This window comes from Anoplopoma fimbria, chromosome 16 (genome assembly GCF_027596085.1).
Source record: "Anoplopoma fimbria isolate UVic2021 breed Golden Eagle Sablefish chromosome 16, Afim_UVic_2022, whole genome shotgun sequence".
Taxonomy (NCBI): domain Eukaryota; kingdom Metazoa; phylum Chordata; class Actinopteri; order Perciformes; family Anoplopomatidae; genus Anoplopoma; species Anoplopoma fimbria.
The window spans coordinates 19,800,349-19,806,414 of record NC_072464.1 but is presented as its reverse complement, the minus strand read 5'-3'; positions in this window follow the sequence as shown (position 1 = coordinate 19,806,414).

Genomic DNA, 6,066 nt, shown 5'->3' with positions numbered 1-6,066 from the left:
TTTTTTGGGTCGGGCGCGGTGCATTGTGGGTAATGTAGTTTAGGGTGCGAGGTTATTTTTTATTTTTTTATTTATTCACTTTTCGCATGAATCGGAGCGCAAACATTTTATGGATGATTAGTGACATTAACGTTTTGTTTTAATGTGTATGGAGCAGTTGCCTCTAGAGGAACGTTTTTAAAGACAAAAGGGACCAGAAGTGAACTCTAACTAGACCGGAGAACGACCGTCTTTACCCAGAAGCCTTTGCGATGTACTTCCGGGTGTTTGACTGAATATACTCCTTTACTGGAGGATATTCATTCTCTACTTTCTAGACACACACAAACACACACACACACACACACAAAACACACACAACACAAACAAAAAATACACAAACACACAAAAACACACAAACAAACACAAAAACTCACACACACAAACAACAAAAACACAAAAAAACACAAAAACACACACACAAACACATTTTTAAATACTAGTACTTTACAGTATATTCATTCTCTACTTTCTAGACACACACACAAACACACACACACACACATACAAAAACTCACACACACAAAAACACACACACAAACAAAAACAAAAACTCACACACAAGCACACACACAAACAAACACACACACACACACACATCCACTGTACACTCTCTATACACACGCACACACTATACTGGACGCATACAAACACATTCAAAAACTCACACACACAAAAACACAAAAACACACAAACAAACACACAAAACACACAAAAACAAAAAACACAAACAAACACACAATACTAGTACACAAATTCACAAAAACACACACAAACAAACACACACACACACACACAAAAATACAAACACACAAACAAACACACACACAAACAAACAAATGATATTTTAATATGTATGAAAACAAAACAAACACAAAAGTGACACATATTCATTCTCTACTTTCTAGACACACACACAAAAACACACAAAACTCACAAAAACACACATACAAACACACACAAACACAGACACACACACACAAAAACACACACACAAACAGACCTACCGTAGAGCACCTTCTCCTGCTCCTCCCCGGCCGGTGAGGGGTTCAGAAGGTGAACAGGTTGGCAGCCAGCGGCTCGGTGCGGTACATCCGCTTTCCCAAACTTTCTACTTATTATTGTTTTATCTGTACAAATACTGTTTTGTTTCATTAATGCTGATGGAAATACAAGTTTTTGTGTTTGTATATTTAGAGATATGAATGAGGTGTGTTGTCCGTAACTATAAAAGTAAATAAGTAAATTTTTTAAACACATCTTACAGTCTTTTATCAATTATTAATCTTTCATTATGTTTATATAAATTAGTAAATGTAACACAGTGTCCACACACAGCGAACAATGAAGTAATCTTCAATTTTTATATTAAATTTATATAGTTTTACAACTGGTGTGAGCATGATGCAACACAAGCCATTTTTGAATAACTCGCTTTAGAACATTTACTGAAACATCAGCTTTTTTAACGGGACAAATAATGTGACTTTCACTTGTTATATATCTCCGTCTCTCCTCCACCGGTGTGCAGACAGTCAGTGTGGACAACAGCTACATTTCCAATTTTTCAAATAAACTTAAATAAAATGTTTGTCTCCGACTCTTGTTCTCTTGATGTTTTACTGAACGTTAAAGGTTCCCTTTGGAGCTTTTGACTACAGGTAGAACTATAGAGATACTTTTTTATTAATGAATGGATCCCTGTTTTGTGTTTTTCCTGGATGAGTGTGACCCGATAAACATTCCTGCTATAGTTTCACACTATCCCACTGATATACAGGTTGCGTTCTCAGGACATGCAGAAATTTTGTGCACTCAAAACTTAACTTCCTGTGAAGCTTTGACAGTGCATCTGTGTGTAAGATGAAATAAAACAGTAACACAGACAAGCTGTTAAAACATTTACTTAATTTCCCTTCTTTCTTTCCATTCTTACAAAAGAGCGATGTGCTTTCAGTCCAGGTTCTGTTTGGAAAGCAGAAGGTTTCTCTAGACCTCACGTTCTACCAGGAACATATGCAGACTGAGGATTCAATCAGTAAGATGAGAGATAAATCACAGCTCATCAATGAGCTCTCAGGTTAAAGTCAACAAGAACGATCTAGGGGACATTCAAAGAATATCCCAGAAAGATCTCAAATTTGCTGTTTTGTTACGACTTCAACACTTTGTAAACTGCTCTGTGCTGATAAGACACGGATCAGATACAAAGTGTTGTATTAGATTTGTGCATAAACTCCTCAAATTGGATTCAGATTCAGAATGGAGCTGGTTTTCAGAGACAAACTCTAATAATGAAGTTAAAGGTTAAACGTCTGCAGGGCAGAAAAAATGAAGCAGATTCCTGGTAAAATGAGCCTGAGAGAAGCCGTCCGTTACGTTTATCACAGATCAGCTCATTTCGCAGTCCACTCCGTTTTTAAAGGGCAACTGCAGGCAAATCAAAAACATCAGAGCATGCCAACATGTTCAGGTTCAGAGTGGCACACGTTGGATCCGGACCTCATGAATCGATGTTCCTAATGTTACCTGGTTCAGATCAATCTGAAAGGAAAAACAACAAAGGTCGTCTTTCTGTTTCAAAGTCTGTCTGTTTGTTAAAAGTCAAATAAATGTATATAACTACTCTTTAATTTACACATTTCCTCGATCGACATGATAAATGTTAAGTTCCCAGAATCCTTTGTGGCTCTGGTGTTTAAATTGAAGATGTCTAAATGACAAAAATACCTTTTCTTTTTTTTTGTTTTCCAAACAGAAAGCATGATCAGGATGGTGAGAAACTAAATTACAGTTCAGTCTGATTAGTAGCTGTTTAAACTTTGGTGCTGGATGTCCCCCTTTTTTAAAATTTGAATTATGAACTCTGTCTATTTTCCTTCTACATCTCTGCATCCATAGAAGGGTTCAATTCAGCTTTAAAAACACAAACTAGAGATGCATTTCTTGAATAAAAATGTATGATTGCTCTGTGTATTGATGATAAATGGCATTTTATTACTTTATGATAACAAGAAATACTGACTGAGTTATAATACAATATAAATCCATATACTTTAATGCACTTTAAATATGCAAATAACTATAAGAAACATGTCATCTTAAGGACCTGACTTGATCAGTGTGTAATGAAGAGCATTGAGGAATAGTTATTGCCTTTTGTTCTGAATAATATTTGCTGTGATATAAATACAATATCTGTCTAAAATGTTGTTTCTGAATCTTAATCATTAATAAATTATAACAGTTACCAATTACAAAAGTCACATCAGCCATCTACAAAGAATAGTGAACCATTTGAGATATACGATTGGTCTTGGTAGCAAAAAAACTGTAGGAGATTTCGAGCAAATTTATGTTTTTCAGGAATAGAAAATCCAGGAAAACTATGTGTGTTCTTTCTGTTATTCTCAGAGAACATAAATATGGCTGCATACTGTTTCTACTTTATGTCACTGGTCTGTTTAATTCACACTGTGGCTGTTTTAGGTTTCCCCAGTGACTCATAACAAGATCATCACCTTCACCAGCATCAGGAGGAAACATGTATAAAACATTTCCATCCTGAACACACACCGACTCTGATCTTTAGGATAATAAGATGCAGCTGAGAAGATTTGTTTTTCCTCTCAGGGATTGGCATACTCTGGTTTTTGTGCCTCTAAAAAAAAACAAAAACACTGTACAACAAGGAAACACTGGTTCAGGTCCATAATCACTTTAGTCCACGAGGAAAGGTTTGGTTCATACTGCTTCACACACACACGCACACACTGTACACACACTCACCTGCATTCAAACCACAACATCTGGATATATGGCACAAAAAATATCCACCTCCAATCTGAGAGTCAGTCTGGAGTCCAAACACACGTCATTTTAAAGGGCTATTACAACCAAACGTTACAGAACAAAAACATCACAACCTCCAGCTGATCAAAACAGAGACCATAAAGCAAGTTGGTAAAAAACAAAACCAAAAAAAAAAACACAAAGAAAATGAATATGAATATGAAAACATAGTGAGTAAAAATGTCAGTTATATATCAGGCATGCAGGCAAACACACTGTAAACTTCAACACTGGCAACGGGTCCACAATCTCCACCAGGCGGTTTGTTCAGGTCCACTTCGCCACGAGACCACAGGCTGAGGCAGCAAAACCACAAGGAATGAAAAGGCTCAGAAGTCAGACTTCAAATACGAGTGAATCCAAACTAAATATGTTCTGGTTTAGTTTGGAACGATAACTGATAAACACTTCAGCGGATGCCCAGAGGAAAACAAACCTCATCTGATCCTATTAGTTGAGATTAAAATGAATACAAGTAATAAAAGGTTATCTTTTGTTTAGCTACACGTAAATGATAACTACATTTTATGCAAGTTGTCCTACTTTAAGGTTAAATACATCTATCTTATCTTAGTATCAGTATTTTTGGGCATCAGTGTAGAGTTTTAAATGTTCAAAAACTCAACTGGGTCCCTTTATTATAATGTTTTTTTTAATGCTTATGTTTGATCTCTCTTCCAAACTAGAGTTTATAATGTCAGGTTTTAGTTGAGTTCTTAGAAATTGCAAAAAATTTGAATTGTCCTAAAATACAAATTCTTCACAATCCAAAAATAATCGTGTTCCTCTACACTGACCACCATATATGTATTTATTGTATTTATCCTCTAAACTAACACACAGAGGCTCAGGTTACAGACTTCACATCAGAGACGGATGTGTGACGTTAAGGAAGCGGACGATGAAGATGATTTATGGCACAAATCTTACTGAAAACTCTTCCGTCACAGCAGAATGACTTCCACTTCATTCACAAAGCTTCACTGAGTTTAAGTGTTATTGTTCTTTCTTCTATTGCAGTTTAATTAGTGTAAGTGCTTTGATTAATTTCTAATCATTTTCCCAGAGTTCTCTTTTTTTTTTAACTTGATTAACAGATAAGATGGAGGTAAGGCTCTTGAGAAAGTAAAATGTTGAGATATCTGTTAAGGCAAAGGGAGGTAAAATATAATAAAAATAAATTCTCCTTAACACAGACATACACCAGTGTCTGTATGAGCTTTTATAATAATAATACAAAAGCAGGTGTGGTTGACGAGAATTAAGAAGATGATGAGTTAAGAGAGGAGAAGATCGGCAGGAGGAGTTAACTTTAAATATTGAAGGGAGGAGGGACAGCTCTTGGAGGAAACTTTGAAGATAAAATACTTTTACTTCTGGTTCCAAAAGTAGAATAAAAGATGCTTCACTCAAATTTCTGGCCAGTTAGGAAAGATTTCCTGCTCTGAGATGTTTGATAAATTAATTTCTGTCCATAAGTAACTGAAACATTCTGGCAGGTTCTAGACTTTTTCTAAATTTGATCTGACTGATATTAGCTTCACTGCTCGCTCTCCTGCAACTACACTACAGCTGGAATAAGTTCCTGCTAACATGCCATTTCCTGCTGCTGCTTCACATTGAAAGACTTCAACCGGCGAAATACTGAGGGGTTTTATTGTGAAGCAGTCACAGGAAACACAATGTATTTGTTTCTAAACCAGACAGAGAAAATGAGCCGGTCTGTAAATGTGCTTCAGAGGAAGGAAGAAGGGGAAGAAAATACAAAGAAAGGGGAAAGAAAATCTCTGAATTTAGTGTTCAGTGCTAAAAGTGTTTTTCTTTTGCATAGCTTGCTTTCATTCTGTCTTTCTAAACTCTGGAATCAGACCCAAGGTATGTAATCGTTTCTCTTCTAGTTTCCAACATGGTAATAATAAAAATAATCTCAATATTTTCACTTAAGGGGGAAGACTGAATGTCCTCTGTTGGGGGTCGGAGTGAGGGTCGCAGATGGCAAACCTACGGAAGCCCAGAGACATAATGTAGTGTACACGCAATTATTTTCAATACATTGTTTCCTTTTGATCACATTAAAATAATCATGGCCTGAACATAACAAGATTTGTTTTCATGTAAACATAAAATCATCATTTCATGATTGAAAAAAAGTGCTGAAGTTGAGGTGACAAAAGT